General features: G+C 31.7%; 3 non-coding genes and 1 pseudogene across 3 annotated transcripts; 3 read left to right on the plus strand and 1 right to left on the minus strand.

Annotated features, from left to right (window-relative positions):
* Positions 1 to 22030: 22030 nt before the first annotated feature.
* Positions 22031 to 22105, plus strand: TRNAE-UUC (transfer RNA glutamic acid (anticodon UUC)). The gene has a single exon. It is a non-coding gene; the product is annotated as a tRNA-Glu (tRNA).
* Positions 22106 to 22310: 205 nt separating this feature from the next.
* On the plus strand, positions 22311 to 22382 carry TRNAW-CCA (transfer RNA tryptophan (anticodon CCA)). Its single transcript has one exon. It is a non-coding gene; the product is annotated as a tRNA-Trp (tRNA).
* A 79-nt stretch (positions 22383 to 22461) lies between these two features.
* On the minus strand, positions 22462 to 22534 carry TRNAA-AGC (transfer RNA alanine (anticodon AGC)). Its single transcript has one exon. It is a non-coding gene; the product is annotated as a tRNA-Ala (tRNA).
* Positions 22535 to 22941: 407 nt separating this feature from the next.
* On the plus strand, positions 22942 to 23089 carry LOC131039513 (U1 spliceosomal RNA; annotated as a pseudogene).
* The last annotated feature ends 719 nt before the right edge of the window (positions 23090 to 23808 follow it).

Consider the following 23808-nt stretch of genomic DNA (forward strand, 5'->3'; position numbering starts at 1 on the left):
GAGTTACTATATGGGTTACCGAGGTATGTTATAAGCAAGGTAATCTTATTCTGAGCACATAGAATCTGCTATAACATTTCAAATGTAAAGTTGTAGATGTTTGTAATAATTTTATTGTAATATTGTGAAGTTGAAAGAGAAACCTTTAATAGGGTAAAAGACTCTAACCAAGTCTATAAACTGTAAAGCCTGTAACTAGGTGCAGCATTCAGAATAAATGTTGTAAAATCCTTTACCAAGGTAGATCTAACATATCTTGTTACTCCTAACAGGGTAAGCTATCAGAAATAGCTAAATGTAGCTCTAAGAGAGAATTCTTTATTATTGCAGTAGTGAAGTTGTGGGTGCCATCCCCACTGCAGTTTTTCTCTCTAACCAAGAGTTTCTGTGTAACCAAAATATATGTGTTATGGAGTGAATCATGTATGATTGTTATCTATTTCTTTTAACTTTATTTTATGTTACTACACTATTCTGTTTATGCATAACAGTAAGATTATTATCTGAGAAAGGTTTTGGAGTACTGATTCACCCCTCCCCTCTACGTACATTAGCTTTCCATATTGGGCCTAACAATTGGTATCAGAGCTTGAATCTTGGAAAAGGGTTAACTACCTAAAGAGAAAGATCTTAACAATGGAAGGCTATAAACAATCTCAGAGGATTGTGTATCTGCAAGAAGAGCTGGATCATGCAAATCAAGTAATTGCAAACATGCAAAGGCAAATGCAAAAATCTCTAAAAGTAAGAAGAAGATTATCTGATGACTTGCAGGATTCTCAAGAGTTAGTGGAACAAATTGAGACATCATCTGAGAATAGTATATCTGAAGAGACTAAAGAAATGATTGGAGTGTTGAAGGAAAAGAACAAAACATTAACTGATCAACTAAAAGCAATGAAAAGAGAACATGAATATTTCAGTACACAGATGACTAAAAATCTAGATGCATTAAGGACAACAGAGGATAAAGCAAGAGATCTACAAAGAGAGAAACAACAACTTGAAGTCTTAGTAGCTAATAAGAATGATGAAATCAAAAGGTTAACTGGGATTCAACAAAATATGACAGATCAACTAGGTTATGCACATCATGAAGCAATTCTAAAGAATGATGAAAATCAAGCATTAAAACTTGAAGTATCAAGGTTGACTGATGAACTTGAAATAGACAAGAAATCCAAAGAAACATTGAAGAAGAGTTATGATGCATCAAAGATGTTGGATGAGAAACTGAATACAAGAAGGCCCAACAAAGATGTAGGACTCGGTTACAAAGGAAAAGAATCAACCGAGAAAGGAATTCATACTACCGAGAGAGAAGAATCATCAAAGCAAGCTGGAAACATGAATAACATCAAAAGGAAGAAGCCTATTTGCTACTACTGTGGAAATCAAGATCATACTGCCAACATATGCCAAATCAGAAAAGGTAAGCAACCGAATATCACTAAGTCCAATGGTTATTGTTACAATTGTGATAAATATGGTCACACATCTAATCAATGTAGGACAAAGTCTGTTAACAACTATCAGAAGGCAAAATTCAAAGGGTTTTGTAGAAATTGCAATAGATATGGACATAGTACCGAGAAGTGCTGGTCTAAGCAAAAGAACTACATGCAGTATCCACACCGAGCAAACACTAGAGGTTACCAAACTCACACATATCCTTACCGACAATATGCAGCAGTTCCATGGGATTAGAATACAAGGATATGGTGTGAATGTTGTGGAAGATATGGACATATTAATGCCAACTGTTTTATAAGGTTTGGAATGAACAACCGAAGATCATGGAGAAAACCTAGTATGGCATGTTTTCATTGTCACAAAGCTGGACATTTAGCTAGAGATTGCAGAGATCAACCTAGAAGAGACACGAAAGAGATAAAAGAAAAATTTAAGATGATTTGGAAAAAGAAGGAAATCATGTCAGATGAAGAAAGCACCTTACCTACCGAGTTAGGTGCACCTATTCCAAATTAATCAGAAAAGGTATGAAGGGACTGCATTCTCTAAAAGGTTAAATCATAACAGTTCCTATTCTATTATGTACAAAATTCAAAATCTGCATAGTTAAGATGCATTAGTAAGTTTGAAATTCTATCAAAAGTACTTTATAGGAAACCTGTCAAGTCGGTGTATACAGGAAGCCTATCAAGTCAGTAAATGAAGGAAATTTGGTTACTTAGTTCAAATGAAAAAAGGAGTAAATCAGTTAAAGGTGAACCGAGTGCATTTAATGTTTTGACCTAACTCGCACGGAGCTTGATAAGGTATTTTGTGTACTTAATGGTATTTTCGCAGTCATTTTCATTCACCAAGTTTTCAAGAGAGCAGAGCAGAGCGAATCAAGGCGGTCAAACTTCATTCAGAGTGAATTTCAAGGTATTTACATCAAATCTCATCACACTATTAAGTTGGTTTCCGATCTTGTCAAATTGCTATTATCTACCAAGTGTGAAGTGTCAGTCATTTGTAAACCGTCAAACCCTAAGGATAGTTTGCTAAGTTTTTACCTGAAATCTACAATGGCGCCCAAAATCCAAGATCCCGTAGTTGTCAAGAATGTGGAGAAGCCCTCACTGAAGTACTCTTTGACTCCTAAAGTCGCCTCTAAACCGGATGACAAAACTGCCTTTTCACTCATCCCAGATCGAGTCTTGTTAGTCGAAGATGTTAGATTCTTCACCAAATGTCGTGTTGAAGAACTCGGTCATGTTGAGATTAGTGACACATATGATGAACTTTGTACCGATGGTAAAATGGATAGCAAGTACGAGCATATCAAAATCAAGGGATTAACCGAAGCCCTAGCCTATCCCCGTGTGTTCAAACCCCAGTGGGTTAAGTTTTTTTTAAGCAGAGTTCATGATGATTTTATGTGGCTAGAGGAGCAACCATTCAAAATCACCAAGGAAATCATTCATGTGATCACCGGGTATCCTATCTATGATCATGCATGAGCACAGAAAATGATATCACAGAAGGAGTTAATCAGTCTAACTGGAGTAGAATCTGATTACCGAGGACTAAAATTGAACAATGTCATTGATGCAAAACTTAAGTTTGCAATTAGAGTAATTGGTTACTGTTTCTTCCAATCAGCAAGGGAAAATAGTGTACCATGTGTCGTAGTTGACTTAGCCTATAAAATAGTGAAAAAGGGAATGAAAGTAGATTTATGTGAAGTGCTACTGAAGAACTTGTTTGAGAACCTGAACACAATAAGGAAGCTGAAGAAGAACAACTCGGCAAACACACTGAATTTTGGTTCAATTCTTGTATGCATGTTTTTCTACTTTGAGAAGTTCTTTCCCTCAGTCGGTAAAGTAGTTTGGGAGCTACACCGACCTATCACCCATCAAATCAATGATTTTATCAAGAAGTTGGGAGATAATTTTAATGATATCATGGATGACTATTTCAGCAAATTTCAAGAGAAGATGCACAACAGGTACCGGATTCCACCACAACTGGTAGAGAAATATAAGGATGATATATGTTTTGAGGTAGACACCGATTACTATTATGTGAATGTTGTTGAACCAAGGACTCAATCTTTGCCACCAATGGGTTATGAGATTGACTATGATATCACACAACAACAAATTGATGCCTATCTTTCATTGCCAAGGCATGCTACTGAACTAAGATATGGAACTTATGAAGAGGTGAAAGAAAAAGTAAAAATGAGCATTGTAGTACCCAAGGCTACAAGAAAGGCTACAAAGATGATAAAGGTTGTATCTGAGAAATTCAGAGAAGAATCCTCCTCTACACCTGTTAAAGGCACTTTTGCCATTACCGAAGAGGAATCAGAAGCTCAAGAGACAACAATAACATTAAGTACCGAGTTGCTTAAGGGTAAAGTTTTGAAAAGAAAGAAACAGGACATTTCAAAGGCCCTACCAACTCCACCAACAAAGAGACCTAACACTAGAGAATCAACTGCATCACCGAGTAAGAAACAAAAGAGTGTTACTACACCCAAGGTAACCAAGACCTACAAGAAATCTACTAGGAGACTCATTCTGGCAAAAGAGTCTAGTGATATAGAATCCAATGATGCAAACAAATTTCAAATTGTAAAAAGCAAGAAGGTAAATATTCATAGTGTTGAAAAATTTTGTGCCAATCTTAAAGAATATGGTGGATTTGCAGGATTTAGATAGGTCAAGTATGAGACTAGGAATAATGATGAGAAGCGACAAATTGAAGAAGCTGTCATCTGCACACTTTGAAAGTTTCGGCTAGCTCCATTAGAACTAGTAAAGTCACTTCCAAGTGAATTATACTTACATATTGATAACAGATGGAAATATGCAATGGACTTAGAGAAACAAATAAGACAAAGAAGTCTAGTCCATCTATTTCCTGATATGTCTGTAGCAGAAATTAAAGAACATTTGACAACCTACAATTCTAAATTTCTTGTCAAACAAAGAGCCTTAAAATTGATGAATGGGCTATACATTGATGTGGAAAAGGAGACAAAAGCTAAATGGCAGGATATCTTCAAAATAAAGGATGTCGATGAACAATCTCAAGTTGAAATTGTTGATGTCACCAAGAAAGATCTTGATGTCACCGAGCAAGGTCCTGATGCTACCAAGCAAGACCCGACTAACACTATTAAAATTGATGAAGATGTCATGGATGTAGAAGCATCGGAACAGGAAATGATAGAAGGCACTACCTATGCAAAACTTGTATCTAGTGAATTTGTCTTAGAACAAGTTCAGCCTTATCTGCCGGTCAAGCCACCTGTCTCTACAAAAGCTCCTAAGGATACAGAACAAGGCACCAAAGGTCACAAGTCTGAAGCAGCAAAAGATACAACTAAAGATAAGACGTCTCAAGCACCGTCAAGCACTGAAAATGTTACAGCTGAGACCCCCAGTACCGAGACACCCAAGGACACCAAAATGGCTACAGGAACCAACCAAAGTGTTGCTTCTACTGAGCAACCTACCGAGGGTCAGCAAGCCTCACAAGCACTTGTCTTAGTACAACCGACCAAAGGTAAAGAGAAGAAGGTGAGAAAGCATAGTTTCAAAGTTGATTTAACTAAACCGATAGTGTTGCCCAATGTGGATATCTCAAAATTAAAAGGGCAAGCACTTATTGATTTCGGTCAACTATGTAAAGCAAAGGCCGAACAAGAAAAACAATTGGCCATTCAAAAGAAGAATAAAGTACTCCATAAGGTAAAGACACTACTAACAGATATGCTACCTTCACCAATAGTGTCAACCAATGCAGCCATCCACATTCAACTGGATGAACTCCTTACTCAAATAGAAACATCTGGAGTTGATGCATCTGAGTACTTGAGCAAGCTAAAAGATAAAGAGCTTACTGCAAAGATGATAGAAGAGGTACAAAAAGCTCTCACTATAGGGAAAGTAAAGCTTGTCAAATTCATTGTTGAGTTGTCCCCTCAACTCAAGCATATTCTTTATTTATTTCAGAGAATTTGTACATTTTCCTTATTCATTAAAGATATCAAGAATAAAATTGATGCAATTGAGAAAGAGATCACCGATCTCTCAACTAAGTTGACCACCGAGCCTAATTCAGTTCAGAATTTTTATACCAAGCTTCAACAACTCATGGCTCAATAGTTAGAACTCAAAAATGAAGAGCACAAGTTCAAGATGGATATAATGACCCTCCAAACATTATTCCTTCCTCATCTCTCATCAGTTCAAGAGCAAATTAACTGAGCTACACACCTATCTACTACACAAGAGGGAAGCACTCTTGATGGCTTAATATCACTATTAGCTGATATTCAAGCACAAAATTCTTTAATGGAAAGTGTAAAGGATGCACTCTCAGTCACACTCACCGATGCCCGGAACAAGTATAAATCTATTTTTGATCAGTTACCGCCCCCGGATGGAAATTAAGTTTTTGATGTTTGTCAAAAAAGGGGAGTAATAATACATAAGGGGAGTAATATACTATATTTAGGGAGTGATACAGTTTTGATAATACAGTTTTGAGTATTGTATACAGGGGAGTATACCGAGCAGAGCATGCAGAGCAAGCAAAGCACACAAGCATAGAACAGAACCGAGCATGCAAAATCTGAGTTATATACAAAATAATGATAAGGGGAATATATCTGCATATACTATTTCATTGACTATTGTATATATTGTCAAGTGTAGTCATTTTGCAAAAGTATATAGAATTTTGAGTTATGACTTTGAAAGTAGTTTCTGTCAAACATCTCAACTAATGTCAAAAGGGGAGATTGTTACTACTTATCAAGTTGCCATTAGTTTTTATATTCAAAGTCATACTATATATTCTAGTCGGTTAGCACTACCGAATCATGCAGTCGGTATAAACAGAGAAGTCGGTATGCACAGTCTAGTCGGTTACAGAAGAAAGCAGTCACAGAACGTAGTATACACCGAGCTATCTACCGAGTATCTTTTTATGGCTACTGAGCAGTAAAGTTAACACACTGAGTTGATATTCACCAAGTGAAACGTGTTACCAGATACATTGAACCTGGACATGCATATGAAAATGTGTTACAAGATCGAGGCACATCTAACCGTTATTACATTGGAAATTGCACTAGAAGATTGTGTATGATTGCGAGGTCAATCTAACCAATGAAATATTTTGTTTAGTTATTCATGGAATCTTGTTTGTAAGATCGAAGCAATGAATTAGATCACCTTTTTAAGAGATCTATTTATACAGCATGAGTTAAGAGCAAGGTATGTGCATGTATGCAAAAAAGGAAGACTGTTACAGAGACACAGAGGTCACCAAGAAGGTTTTCAGAGAACAATCAAAGAACAGAGTAAACATAAGGGTTTACCAGGATACTATATGGGTTACCAAGGCATGCTATAAGCAAGGTAATCTTATTCTGAGCACATAGAATCTGCTATAACATTTCAGATGTAAAGTTGTAGATGTTTGTAATGATTTTATTGTAATATTGTGAAGTTGAAAGAGAAACCTTTAATAGGGTAAAAGACTCTAACCAAGTCTATAAATTGTAAAGCCTCTAACCAGGTGCAACATTCAGCATAAATGTTGTAAAGTCCTTTACCAAGGTAGATCTAACATATCTTGTTACTCCTAATAGGGTAAGCTATCAGAAATAGCTAAATGTAGCTCTAACAGAGCATTCTTTATTATTGCAGTAGTGACGTTGTGGGTGTCATCCCCACTGCAGTTTTTCTCTCTAACCAAGAGTTTCTACGTAACCAAAATATATGTGTTATGGAGTGAATCATGTATGATTGTTATCTATTTGTTTTAACTTTATTTTATGTTACTGCACTATTCTGTTTATGGATAGCAGTAAGGTTATTATCTAAGAAAGGTTTTGGAGTACCGATTCACCCCTCCCCTCTCAGTACACTAGCTTTCCATATTGGGCCTAGCATATATATGTGTATGTGTATATGTATATATATATATATATGCATATACACATGTATAAGTATATGTATATGTATATGCATATATGTGTGTGTGTGTGTATATGTGTGTGTGTGTGTGTGTGTGTGTGTGTGTATGTGTGTGTGTGTGTATGTGTATGTGTATTTGTGTGTGTGTGTGTGTGTATATATATATATATATATATTCAATTTGTTTTGAATTTTGTAATATAGATAAAAGCATACATTTATAAGGCACGAATTCCTAATCAGCAGAAGGGTTGTGAACTGTGTGATTTTTTCGTTTCTTTGCTAAGATCTCTGGTCGGGTTAATGGTAGACCTTTGGTGCTACTCTTTACTTTGATGAAGCTCTGTAGATTCGGTCTCCTGTGTTAGGCTTAAAATAGCATGGCAATTGACTATTATTCTTATATGAATTTGTCATTTTTGTGATATGCTCTATCCTTCTAGGTCCTGACATTCATATAGGAAATTAGTTATGGAGGAGGACAGGGACATCTTTTTTCTGTTAATACACCATATTTAACATTGTGATCTATGCATGCAATGTAAAGGTTCGATGGCATATAGGCTCAACTAGAAAGAAATAAGATGTCATTGATACTTGTTCTGACATTATAATCATGATGTCTTTAGCTTTGAATTTTATCTATTTTGAAATATCTGGTTATTTCACCCTTCCTTCAGGTTGTTGTAGCCTTGGTAATCTCTTATATTGATATTAAAACAACAGTGGTGTATGGTCCCAAAATAAGAGATGAATCAGGGTACAATATCCTTTATGGGAGGGGGATTTCAACTACTAAGTATAGAAGTTTAAATTTAATTATTTACATTTTATTGATTAGCAAGGCTTTCTAGTGCTACTAACAATGGTCTTGGTTGTAATGTGTGGCAAGGTTCTCTATTTTGCATAATTAAGGAACTCGGTTGCTTCTAAATGAGCTAGAAGGAGCAACAGGGCTCAGGTGCTGGCATAATCTCGTACTCTATGAAACATATGGCATGGTATACCTTAGCAAGGAAATCTAAAGAGGTCTGATCCTCAATGAATAAAGGTTGATCTTAAGATAATTCCATTTTATCTTGGAAATATATGTAACCAGGAATGTATGTTTCCTGGAGAATAAGCATTAGTTAGGTTAAATATCAATTTGATTTTCTGATCCATTATAGGATCTGGGCTCGACTAGAGGTTTTCTTCCCTCCATTCTTTCCTACAGGTGCCCACACAGAATGGAGGTGTATTACTCATTTTATAATAAAATTTCGGCTTCAGCCCTTTACCGATCAAAAACATAAAAATAATATTTTAAAAGATTATATTAAACAATAAATATTTTAAATTAAAAAATAATTAAATAAATAAATAAAATTAATTTTTTTAATTATTAGAATTTAAATATTAATAAAATATGTACCTAAAAATATAATTAATATAATACAAACAACATTAATATTAACATTAATTGAATCAGAGTCCAAATCCTAACACTAAGATTTATCATATCTTGAATGATGCATTATGCAGTTAGTAAGGGTATGTTCTCACACTATTTAAATCAAATTTTCGCATATTGTATTGTGTCTAATAACTTAACTATAAATTTGGCATTAATAGTAAATATTTTTTTAAAAGATATGTATTTTTAAGTACAATTCTATTTATATATGGGATTAAGTATTATTGAATTTAAAATTATTAATCAAATCATTACTATTTTTTTAAAGCTTACAATTAATTCTAAAATTATAATAAATTACAAGTTTTAAAATTCATAAAATATTTATTATCTAATATAAATAAATTGAATTAAATCAAAATTTCATTTAAAAATAAATCAACAATTACTAATTATAATTTTTAAATAAGTTAAAACTAAAATCTAGATTTAAAAGAAACTTTCTATTCTATTTATTCGTTTTTGCATGCAAATCACTTTATATTAATTTTTTTAAATGATTAGTAAATAAAATAAAATAAATTATATCAAATACCAAATAGACATATATTAAATAAAAAAAAATCTATTTTATTTAAGAAAATCACTTTTAACAAGAAAAACACTTAAAATAAAAAAGAATTTAGTTGAGCTTGAGAACTAAAGATGCATATAGAAAGTTTCCTATAGTTGTTGGGATTTTTATTGCTCTTCCATCCAATGGTTGCAATTGTTTCCAACATCTTGCACGCCTCTATGATGATATTAACCGTGGATCATCTAGTTGAACTTGGTAAAGTTCACACTTATAAATACTTGTTTCATTTCTACCATTTAAAATTATGTTATTAACAATCCTCATATAGATTCTATCATAATTAAAATACCCCTATTTTATTCAAATATTCAATGTACTTTAAAAAGAAATTATATATATTTTATGTCCTCTTATTTTTTATACCCTTTATATTTTATATAGAATTTGACATGTCTATCACTCTGTTTATTAGAATATTTATTCTATTTATATTTTTCTATATGTCTAATATTGCACTTGCTAGAAGAAATTACTTAAATGTTTATAAATAAATTCGAATAAGCTCATAGCCTACTATTATAAATTTGAATGGTAGTTTCGATATGAGAACAAGGAAGATTAAAAGCCCAACTCAGCTTTTCGAAATCATACATAGCAAAATCTCTGCATTCCCAAAAGCACCGTAGAATGTTTTTGATAATAAAGCACCATAGAATGTTGATACAAAGAACCATTGTCATAAAACAGTAAATCATAGCCTAACAAAATTAGCAAATTGCCACAATGCTAAAAATAAAATTTGTCACCATGTATAAATATAATACCAATACCTTTGGCACCGAATGTGAAAAAAAATCGAGCATGTGAGAGTACATCAGAACACCTCAATACTAGCCATATCTTATTATTTATACCCTTTATATTTTATATAGAATTTGACATGTCTATCACTCTATTTATTAGAATATTTATTGTATTTTTTTATTTTTCTATATGTCTAATATTGCACTTGCTAGAAATTACTTAAATATTTATAAATAAATTTGAATAGCCTTATAGCCTTATTTTATAAATTTAAAATAAAGATTTCAAAATTGATTCAATGAAATGGATTGATTGGCTTACATATTTGTGTCTTTAGTGTAACACACCCTTGACATGCTTTTGGATTGTGTTTTCAAGGGTGGAGGGAATTTGTTATGGCCTTCACAACACACCTTAATTCTTTTAGATTCAAGGGCCTTATGTTTAATTTGTAGCCTTAATCATAATCTTTCTTGAAATATTTGTATAACTTTGGTGACAATCACCATATTCATTTTGTGCTTTTTAGGTCTTTGCATTATAATTACATTCATTTATGCATGTTCTTATCAAGATTTAAATGTCTGAATATAATTATCACATTTCAATGTCATAATCATTTTTTCATACAAGTGTCAAGTAAACTTTTTAACCTGACCAATGATATTGGCACGACACGCCCTCCGACACCATGTGAAACACTTTTGCCCTAAAGCTATGAATCGGTGAGGTCACAAACAAGGGACCTCATCTCCAATTATCAAAGTTGAGTCTCATAATCATCTTATAATTATACTTTAACTCACATTCTTTCTAGATTATCCATTTGATTGTTCATATGGATGCTCTAGTTTTATGAACCATATTTATGTCTAAATCATATATATTATCTTTTCAAATAATATAAGACCTTTGAATATTTAAATGTATTTTAGTAATTAAAGCTTTTACTATGTTTCAACCTTCTAAATTTAGATTGGGCTTATATTTAAAAAACTTATCACTTTTGTTCTTATCTTTTCTAATAATATAAGACCTTTGAATATTTAAATGTATTTTAGCAATTAAAGCTTTTACTATGCTTCAACCTTCTAAATTTAGATTGGGCTTATATTTAAAAAACTTATCACTTTTGTTTTCTTTGTTAAGTGACTTCTTGTTGGATGATCATATCACTTCACTCAGTGGTGGGCCATTTGACACGATGGCATAATGTTGATTTGTTATTGTTCTCCTCTAGTTTATTGTTTAAGAGCGACCCTATGAATTGAGTGTGATTTGTCCCCATGGGTAGTTTTGAGCCATGCATTTTGGCTTTCTTCACCATGTGTCAATCCTTTCATGCTTTGTTGCAGACTAGACTTTCCCCAATTTGATTTGATGTTCAATTTTAACGCTTTTGCTATCTGTAAATGTAGACACATAGACATGGTCAGATTTGGTGGAGAGGAAGATAATTAAGCCACATGTATATATTATAATTACAAACAAATTTGATACAAATATTGTATATATTGTAGAACTAATATAGATCTTGTAAACAATATATTGATGTTTATTTTATAAATAAGATAAATTGTAAAATATGGTTAGTCATATTCTTTATAAATATAATGTGTCTGAAGTGTTTGCGGTTAAAATATAGATTTTGTATAAGAAGATGAGAATCTAAACAACATAAGAAGTAGTTAATATTAATATATTTAAATAAGAGGAAAGATCGATAACATGTTGTATGTATGGTGTACAATTGTTGTCAATAGTTAGAACTCAAAAATGAAGAGCACAAGTTCAGGATGGATATAATGACCCTCCAAACATTATTCCTTCCTCATCTCCCATCAGTTCAAGAGCAGATTAACTGAGCTACACACCTATCTACTACGCAAGAGGGAAGCACTCTTGATGGCTTAATATCACTATTAGCTGATATTCAAGCACAAAATTCTTTAATGGAAAGTGTAAAGGATGTACTCTTAGTCGCACTCACCGACGCCCGGAACAAGTATAAATCTATTTTTGATCAGTTACCACCCCCGGATGGAAATTAAGTTTTTGATTTTTTTTAAAAAAGGGGAGTAATACTACATAAGGGGAGTAATATACTATATTTAGGGAGTGATACAGTTTTGATAATACAGTTTTGAGTATTGTATACAGAGGAGTATACCGAGCAGAGCATGCAGAGCAAGCAAAGCACACAAGCATAGAACAGAACCGAGCATGCAAAATCTGAGTTATATACAAAATAATGATAAGGGGAATATATCTGCATATACTATTTCATTGACTATTGTATATATTGTCAAGTGTAGTCATTTTGCAAAAGTATATAGAATTTTGAGTTATGACTTTGAAAGTAGTTTTTGTCAAACATCTCAACTAATGTCAAAAGGGGAGATTGTTACTACTTATCAAGTTGCCATTAGTTTTTATATTCAAAGTCATACTATATATTCTAGTCGGTTAGCACTACCGAATCATGCAGTCGGTATAAACAGAGAAGTCGGTATGCACAGTCTAGTCGGTTACAAAAGAAAGCAGTCACAGAACGTAGTATACACCGAGCTATCTACCGAGTATCTTTTTATGGCTACCGAGCAGTAAAGTTAACACACTGAGTTCATATTCACCAAGTGAAACGTGTTACCAGATACATTGAACCTGGACATGCATATGAAAATGTGTTACAAGATCGAGGCACGTCTAACCGTTATTACATTGGAAATTGCACTAGAAGATTGTGTATGATTGTGAGGTCAATCTAACCAATGAAATATTTTGTTTAGTTATTCATGGAATCTTGTTTGTAAGATCGAAGCAATGAATTAGATCACCTTTTTAAGAGATCTATTTATACAGCATGAGTTAAGAGCAAGGTATGTGCATGTATGCAAAAAAGGAAGATTGTTATAGAGACACAGAGGTCACCAAGAAGGTTTTCAGAGAACAATCGAAGAACAAAGTAAACATAAGGGTTTACCAGGTTACTATATGGGTTACCGAGGTATGCTATAAGCAAGGTAATCTTATTCTGAGCACATAGAATCTGCTATAACATTTCAGATGTAAAGTTGTAGATGTTTGTAATGATTTTATTGTAATATTGTGAAGTTGAAAGAGAAACCTTTAACAGGGTAAAAGACTCTAACCAAGTCTATAAATTGTAAAGCCTCTAACCAGGTGCAACATTCAGCATAAATGTTGTAAAATCCTTTACCAAGGTAGATCTAACATATCTTGTTACTCCTAATAGGGTAAGCTATCAGAAATAGCTAAATGTAGCTCTAACAGAGCATTCTTTATTATTGTAGTAGTGACATTGTGGGTGCCATCCCCACCGCAGTTTTTCTCTCTAACCAAGAGTTTCTGCGTAACCAAAATATATGTGTTATGGAGTGAATCATGTATGATTGTTATCTATTTGTTTTAACTATTTTATATGTTACTGCACTATTCTGTTTATGGATAGCAGTAAGGTTATTATCTAAGAAAGGTTTTGGAGTACCGATTCACCCCTCCCCTCTCAGTACACTAGCTTTCCATATTGGGCCTAACATATATATGTGTATGTGTATATGTATATATATATATGCATATACACATGTATAAGTATATGTATATGTATATGCATATATGTGTGTGTGTGTATATGTGTGTGTGTGTGTGTCTGTGTGTGTGTGTGTGTGTATGTGTGTGTGTGTGTAGGTGTATGTGTATTTGTGTGTGTGTGTGTGTGTGTGTGTGTGTGTGTATATATTCAATTTGTTTTGAATTTTGTAATATAGATAAAAGCATACATTTATAAGGCACGAATTCCTAATCAGCAGAAGGGTTGTGAACTGTGTGATTTTTTCGTTTCTTTGCTAAGATCTCTGGTCGGGTTAATGGTAGACCTTTGGTGCTACTCTTTACTTTGATGAAGCTCTGTAGATTCGATCTCCTGTGTTAGGCTTAAAATAGCATGGCAATTGACTATTATTCTTATATGAATTTGTCTTTTTTGTGATATGCTCTATCCTTCTAGGTCCTGACATTCATATAGGAAATTAGTTATGGAGGAGGACAGGGACATCTTTTTTCTGTTAATACACCATAATTAACATCGTGATCTATGCATGCAATGTAAAGGTTCGATGGCATATAGGCTCAACTAGAAAGAAATAAGATGTCATTGATACTTGTTCTGACATTATAATCATGATGTCTTTAGCTTTGAATTTTATCTATTTTGAAATATCAGGTTATTTCACCCTTCCTTCAGGTTGTTGTAGCCTTGGTAATCTCTTATATTGATATTAAAACAACAGTGGTGTATGGTCCCAAAATAAGAGATGAATCAGGGTACAATATCCTTTATGGGAGGGGGATTTCAACTACTAAGTATAGAAGTTTAAATTTAATTATTTACATTTTATTGATTAGCAAGGCTTTCTAGTGCTACTAACAATGGTCTTGGTTGTAATGTGTGGCAAGGTTCTCTATTTTGCATAATTAAGGAACTCGGTTGCTTCTAAATGAGCTAGAAGGAGCAACAGGGCTCAGGTGCTGGCATAATCTCGTACTCTATGAAACATATGGCATGGTATACCTTAGCAAGGAAATCTAAAGAGGTCTGATCCTCAATGAATAAAGGTTGATCTTAAGATAATTCCATTTTATCTTGGAAATATATGTAACCAGGAATGTATGTTTCCTGGAGAATAAGCATTAGTTAGGTTAAATATCAATTTGATTTTCTGATCCATTATAGGATCTGGGCTCGACTAGAGGTTTTCTTCCCTCCATTCTTTCCTACAGGTGCCCACATAGAATGGAGGTGTATTACTCATTTTATAATAAAATTTCGGCTTCAGCCCTTTACCGATCAAAAACATAAAAATAATATTTTAAAAGATTATATTAAATAATAAATATTTTAAATTAAAAAATAATTAAATAAATAAATAAAATTAATTTTTTTAATTATTAGAATTTAAATATTAATAAAATATGTACCTAAAAATATAATTAATATAATACAAACAACATTAATATTAACATTAATTGAATCAGAGTCCAAATCCTAACACTAAGATTTATCATATCTTGAATGATGCATTATGCAGTTAGTAAGGGTATGTTCTCACACTATTTAAATCAAATTTTCGCATATTGTATTGTGTCTAATAACTTAACTATAAATTTGGCATTAATAGTAAATATTTTTTTAAAAGATATGTATTTTTAAGTACAATTCTATTTATATATGGGATTAAGTATTATTGAATTTAAAATTATTAATCAAATCATTACTATTTTTTTAAAGCTTACAATTAATTCTAAAATTATAATAAATTACAAGTTTTAAAATTCATAAAATATTTATTATCTAATATAAATAAATTGAATTAAATCAAAATTTCATTTAAAAATAAATCAACAATTACTAATTATAATTTTTAAATAAGTTAAAACTAAAATCTAGATTTAAAAGAAACTTTCTATTCTATTTATTCGTTTTTGCATGCAAATCACTTTATATTAATTTTTTTAAATGATTAGTAAATAAAATAAAATAAATTATATCAAATACCAAATAGACATATATTAAATAAAAAAAAATCTATTTTATTTAAGAAAATCACTTTTAACAAGAAAAACACTTAAAATAAAAAAGAATTTAGTTGAGCTTGAGAACTAAAGATGCATATAGAAAGTTTCCTATAGTTGTTGGGATTTTTATTGCTCTTCCATCCAATGGTTGCAATTGTTTCCAACATCTTGCACGCCTCTATGATGATATTAACCGTGGATCATCTAGTTGAACTTGGTAAAATTCACACTTATAAATACTTGTTTCATTTCTACCATTTAAAATTATGTTATTAACAATCCTCATATAGACTCTATCATAATTAAAATACCCCTATTTTATTCAAATATTCAATGTACTTTAAAAAGAAATTATATATACTTTATGTCCTCTTATTTTTTATACCCTTTATATTTTATATAGAATTTGACATGTCTATCACTCTGTTTATTAGAATATTTATTCTATTTATATTTTTCTATATGTCTAATATTGCACTTGCTAGAAGAAATTACTTAAATGTTTATAAATAAATTCGAATAAGCTCATAGCCTACTATTATAAATTTGAATGGTAGTTTCGATATGAGAACAAGGAAGATTAAAAGCCCAACTCAGCTTTTCGAAATCATACATAGCAAAATCTCTGCATTCCCAAAAGCACCGTAGAATGTTTTTGATAATAAAGCACCATAGAATGTTGATACAAAGAACCATTGTCATAAAACAGTAAATCATAGCCTAACAAAATTAGCAAATTGCCACAATGCTAAAAATAAAATTTGTCACCATGTATAAATATAATACCAATACCTTTGGCATCGAATGTGAAAAAAAATCGAGCATGTGAGAGTACATCAGAACACCTCAATACTAGCCATATCTTATTATTTATACCCTTTATATTTTATATAGAATTTGACATGTCTATCACTCTATTTATTAGAATATTTATTGTATTTTTTTATTTTTCTATATGTCTAATATTGCACTTGCTAGAAATTACTTAAATATTTATAAATAAATTTGAATAGCCTTATAGCCTTATTTTATAAATTTAAAATAAAGATTTCAAAATTGATTCAATGAAATGGATTGATTGGCTTACATATTTGTGTCTTTAGTGTAACACACCCTTGACATGCTTTTGGATTGTGTTTTCAAGGGTGGAGGGAATTTTTTATGGCCTTCACAACACACCTTAATTCTTTTAGATTCAAGGCCCTTATGTTTAATTTGTAGCCTTAATCATAATCTTTCTTGGAATATTTGTATAACTTTGGTGACAATCACCATATTCATTTTGTGCTTTTTAGGTCTTTGCATTATAATTACATTCATTTATGCATGTTCTTATCAAGCTTTAAATGTCTGAATATAATTATCACATTTCAATGTCATAATCATTTTTTCATACAAGTGTCAAGTAAACTTTTTAACCTGACCAATGATATTGGCACGACACGCCCTCCGACACCATGTGAAACACTTTTGCCCTAAAGCTATGAATCGGTGAGGTCACAAACAAGGGACCTCATCTCCAATTATCAAAGTTGAGTCTCATAATCATCTTATAATTATACTTTAACTCACATTCTTTCTAGATTATCCATTTGATTGTTCATATGGATGCTCTAGTTTTATGAACCATATTTATGTCTAAATCATATATATTATCTTTTCAAATAATATAAGACCTTTGAATATTTAAATGTATTTTAGTAATTAAAGCTTTTACTATGCTTCAACCTTCTAAATTTAGATTGGGCTTATATTTAAAAAACTTATCACTTTTGTTCTTATCTTTTCTAATAATATAAGACCTTTGAATATTTAAATGTATTTTAGCAATTAAAGCTTTTACTATGCTTCAACCTTCTAAATTTAGATTGGGCTTATATTTAAAAAACTTATCACTTTTGTTTTCTTTGTTAAGTGACTTCTTGTTGGATGATCATATCACTTCACTCAGTGGTGGGCCATTTGACACGATGGCATAATGTTGATTTGTTATTGTTCTCCTCTAATTTATTGTTTAAGAGCGACCCTATGAATTGAGTGTGATTTGTCCCCATGGGTAGTTTTGAGCCATGCATTTTGGCTTTCTTCACCATGTGTCAATCCTTTCATGCTTTGTTGCAGACTAGACTTTCCCCAATTTGATTTGATGTTCAATTTTAACGCTTTTGCTATCTGTAAATGTAGACACATAGACATGGTCAGATTTGGTGGAGAGGAAGATAATTAAGCCACATGTATATATTATAATTACAAACAAATTTGATACAAATATTGTATATATTGTAGAACTAATATAGATCTTGTAAACAATATATTGATGTTTATTTTATAAATAAGATAAATTGTAAAATATGGTTAATCATATTCTTTATAAATATAATGTGTTTGAAGTGTTTGCGGTTAAAATATAGATTTTGTATAAGAAGATGAGAATCTAAACAACATAAGAAGTAGTTAATATTAATATATTTAAATAAGAGGAAAGATAGATAACATGTTGTATGTATGGTGTACAATTGTTGTAGGATGGTTGTTTGTTTGTTTATTGTTCTTACCTTGTAGTGTATTATTTTACTATTAATAAATATTCATTTAATAAAAAAATATAAAAAATATTGGTATGCTCAATATATATTACAATAAATATTTTCTTCAACTATTGATATATATTATTATTTCCCTTTCAATTAAAAAATAAAAATTTGGAATCTAAAAATTGACCAAAAAAGTAAATTTGATTTATCACCATCTTTCTAAACAAATTTTTGAAAGATTATTTAAAAATACCTTGCCAAGCAACTTAGGTCATACAATAGGAAACCATAGAATGTTATCCTTAATTCTCTTATCAAATCACAAATAAACAAGCTCTTCTACAAAATACATTGTTTATGTATAGCTTTACATAAGAAAATAAAATCTAAAATTAAACTAGAAAAGAGTAAACCCACCTTTCATAACCTTTATTATAAAAAGTGTTTTGAGAGGCTATTCTACAAATACCTTATCAAGAAAATCATATGATACTTAATTACCTAAGTTATAAAATATAAAACCTCAGTTCTCTTAGCAAGTCATGAGTATATATATATTCTTCTATATAATTTCCTATTAAGATTGTTTTTTTACAGTAGTAATAAATTATCCTATTAAGAATATTTTTAGAGTAATAATAAATGTTTTGAAATCTATTAAATCATTTGAAATCAATATTGTTGTCTACTCATGATCTTCATTAACTTATCTACATGGATTTCCAAGTACTCATTTGGGAGATTTGACATTAGTACATAAAGCTACAATGTCAATATTACCTTATATTACAAAATACCCTAAAATTACAATCAAGGAAAAACTAGTTAAAATACTTATAAAGTTTTCCAAAATCCAAATTGTTGTAATGCAACACACATGCACATTTTATAATCACATGCATCACAACAAGAATTTGAAACATATGGAAGGTGCACGTCAATGATAAGTGAGACCAAGGCAAAAATTAAAATGTGTTGTGATCCAATCCTATTTTTGACATCCAAACAAAGTCAAAGTTTAAAAGCTTGATTAGGATCAAGTCTTAAGCATAAGAGATTTGAAAGAATTCTGAGTGAAGTATTCTAATGATTCCTAATCAATAGTTTAGAGATATGTAGCATGCCCATTGTTATACTCATTCAATTTACTAAGTTTTAACCTGCACATGAAAGAAGTAGATTACCAACATACAAGTAAAAAAAAAATCACTTTCCATTTCATAAACAAGATGTCATATTTGAAATAAATCCCATTTCAACATTTTTGTTGCATCTTAATTCATATGCAATATCATATTCATAATCACATGAATTCACGTTTACATTTACATTCACAAATTTTCATTTACTTTAGGAATGTTTAAATATATACATAGCTTCTATGAGCTTAATGAAACATAAGAGAAACAAATGGTCCAGATGTCCTTGCTGGCATACATCCTCAAATTCTAGTTGCCAACTATGTGAGGAAGAGCATCACTCAAGCTCTTTTCCACCCAACCAAGACTTTACAGTCCCTCGTGTCTCTTCTAACTAAAGCATCCCAACCCTTCGACAAAGAGATTCACTTGGTGACTTCATAATAATAGCCTTGTGAGTATAGTGTTGTGTCCCACATATCTAGAGCTACCATACATCAAGGCTACAACATACATATATAGACATGATCACACAAAGATTTAAACCTATCATAAAGATTCAATCAAACATTCCAAATCTAAGGCATTCAAACTATAGCTTCACAAAACATCACCAACTCGATAGAAGGTAACTTACAATTCCCAGCTTAACTTGACTCATCTTGACCAACTAGGATGTGAGTGTGTCTAATAGCTCAATTAGGCACATATTAAAGATTATCGAACCAAGTTCTTCTCTTGAGTGATACTCTTCCTCCCTTCTAAAGGTTTGATCATTTCCTGCATCCAACTTAGCACATCACAACAATAGTCAGTTGTTATCAAAACATATATTTTCATCTTCAAATACTCAAAATATCACAATGTTTGCACATTCATTCATTAGATTTTCATTCAAGATAAATATATTAAGAATCATATTCATGCGTTAAAGTATTTTAACTAAACCAAGGTAACAGTAAATAAGTAATATCACAATGGGGTGTAACAAGATATCATTTAAAAATATTAGAATATCAATATTAATTATATTGCTAGTTTTGATACACTTATAATAGTTATTAACATAGTCACAAAGTCAATTAAATACTTATTATATTAATATTATGAAGTCAATCAAATGTGATAGCTCACACCATTCTTAAATGTGATATTTTTATTCTTATGTTACAAATTCCATAATTTTTAACATTGTGTACGCTATAATATGTTTTCACAAACTTCATAATAATATGATATTTTTGAAACATAATTTTGGAGAGTGTAGTTGACCTTGTTGGATAGGAATGGAAGATGAGGGTGAGTAGGCATTGGAGGAGGGTTGTGTGTAGCTACAATAATAGAAGTTTTGGGGATTTGCTAGGAACTCTTCTAACTCTTTGAATTAAAGGCTTTAGGATTTGATTATATTCAACTAGGACCTAGCCTTCAACTTAAGAGTAATTACTTAGGATGAGTGTTTAAAATTTTTAGTTTCTTCACCTGTTAGGTTATAACTTCTACCCATGATGTTACCGAGGCTATTTGTATAGAGTTTGCAAGGCCTTAGGAGAACATAAAGGCTTTAGGATTTGATTATATTCAACTAGGACCTAGCCTTCAACTTAAGAGTAATTACTTAGGATGAGTGTTTAAAATTTTTAGTTTCTTCACCTGTTAGGTTATAACTTCTACCCATGATGTTACCGAGGCTATTTGTATAGAGTTTGCAAGGCCTTAGGAGAACATGCTTGTAAAGGATGGTGGAGCTTCTACTTCTAGATACTTAAGCTTTTAAAATTGATGGATTTGGCCACCTTTTATTTAATGTTCCTAATTGATGGGACGTTTTTGTTTTTAACCATTTCTAGTTTTGCTCTTTTTGACTTTTTGTCATACTATACTCAACTTTTACTATATTATACATGGGTTTATATAGAATCCATAATTAACCTATAGTGAAGATATTATTTTATCTATAGTCTTATTCAAGATGTTTGTTAATTAAATATTTTTAAAATCGTATTATAATTTTAAGTCATGACATATTTTTAAAATAATATTATAATTCTAAGCCATGACATATTTTTAAAATAATATTATAATTCTAAGCCATGATACTTAGTTCAATAAATAGATCAAGTATATAAAAATTAGTGAAGAGTGTTTTGTACTTTAAGTCTATAGATTCTAGGTATTGATTATGTGTGATGTACATTTAATGTATGTTTGAAGAATTATGATGTGAGAATGTGAAGTTTATAATAGCAATTTATTAAGAATATAAAGAAACAATCATGTATCTTATATGCTCTAAGGATTAAATGGAATTTGTTATTAATATAGAAGAAACTTAATCACAATGTATGAACTTCCTAGATGAAAAGATGAAATGCATAACTGATTTTCACATAAAACAATCAGTTTTTTAAATTGTTTGTCATATTTTATTGACATCTTATTTTGTTAAAGACAGATTATTGATGAAAAGGTAGGCTGGAACAGATTAGAAGTAAATTTATAAAGTATTAACGATTGAATCATCTGACTTCATCTCCGTTGTCGTCTAGTCCAGTTTAGGATATCTGGCTTTCACCCAGACGACCCGGGTTCAAATCCCGGCAACGGAATCATGTCTTTTCCTTTTCGCAAAGTAGTAGGAGACTTTAAAAAATGTTAGCTACTTCGTTTTGCACATTTTACGTTTATGTTTGTCCGTCCGTACATCGCTGGTGTTCTGATCCGATAACAGATTGATCTTGTTAAAAACGAGACGTTTCATACTTTCGTAGGATTAGCTATCAAATATATATATTACCGGTAACGATGCACACAGGATCCGTGGCGCAATGGTAGCGCGTCTGACTCCAGATCAGAAGGTTGCGTGTTCGATTCACGTCGGGTTCAATCTCGATAATCATGTTTGATTTTGCTTTCAGAAAATAGGACTTAATTGCTTTGAGGCAAAATTGAGGACTTAGGTAAATGGAGATGCGGGGTATCGATCCCCGTACCTCTCGCATGCTAAGCGAGCGCTCTACCATCTGAGCTACATCCCCAACCACTATTTCTGCTGATATCTGGGACAAGTGTCTAAAGGGCATCAGTGATGCAAACGAGCGGAACCCACATGCCACATCCGTAGTCACACACAGGATGATTTTGTCTAATGTGTGTCTGTGTGTGTGTGTGCATCATTTAAAAACCAAGTTTGGTGTTGTTTTTAATTGTTTGATTCAATGGAGCAGAGCCAAATTAATCGTCCTCTCTCGATGGGATTTGCCTTGGTGCTGACTAGTGTTGTTATTTGAAAATTAGTTTACATAGTGAAGAAGGCCTGGCAAAAGCGTTTGTTTACATGATTAGGAGACAGATAAATATGGTAATAATGATCCCACATGCGTGAGGAGGAGGCAATGAGGGAGAAGAGGGAGTACAAGTACGAGGAGAGGGGTACGGCTTAAGCATACTTACCTGGGCGGGGTCAATCGATGATCAGGAAGGCATTTGGTCTAGAGAGAGCACCTTCATTGCACATAGAGAAGGGGGCTCTGTCTATTATCTCCCATTGTGGAGAATGAATGTCATAATTTGTGGCAGAGGACGCGGCCCCCACACAATGTTAATTCCAAATTAGAATTTTTAGTTTCCTAGCTGTCATTCCAATTTGTATCAGAAAAAGAAGTTGTCTAGATTCAAGTGTCAATCAATGTTCTTTTGGCACATGTTCTTTTGGCACATAGGTGGTGCTCTATTAAGGCAATGGCTATGCAGCGGACAAAACGGCCCGCCGATGCCTTCCCATCCCCATCCCCCATGTCATCATCGTCCACTCAAACGGTCCCATCAAAATGTTTTGTCTCGAAATGTTTTGTCTCGATTGTTGTGCGGACTACTTCCCCATGTCATCATCGTCCGTGGACGGTCCCATCAAAATGTTTTGTCTCGATTGTTGTGCGGACTACTTCATGCCTTGAAAAGGAAGGTGGTTTTTTCTTGCCGTTTTTTTTATGTTTGTTTTATTTGTTCATTTTTATATGAAGTTTTTTCTATGTTTATATTATTATTTTATTTGTTTTTTATATGAATTTTTAAATGTGTATATAATATTTTTTATTATTATAATATTATTTATTTAATAAATTTATTAAATTATAATGTTTAAATTTTAAGCAAATCTATTAAATAAATAATTTTAAAATTTATTTAAACTTAAAATATAACTAAAAAAATTTACTTAAAAATTATAATGCTTAAATTTTAATTAAATTTTTAATACAATAGATAAAATCAACTATGATTATATTTTAATTAGAGTTAGAGTTCAACTAGG

The sequence above is a fragment of the Cryptomeria japonica genome, chromosome 6, assembly GCF_030272615.1.
Source record: "Cryptomeria japonica chromosome 6, Sugi_1.0, whole genome shotgun sequence".
In the NCBI taxonomy this organism is placed as follows: Eukaryota; Viridiplantae; Streptophyta; class Pinopsida; order Cupressales; family Cupressaceae; genus Cryptomeria; species Cryptomeria japonica.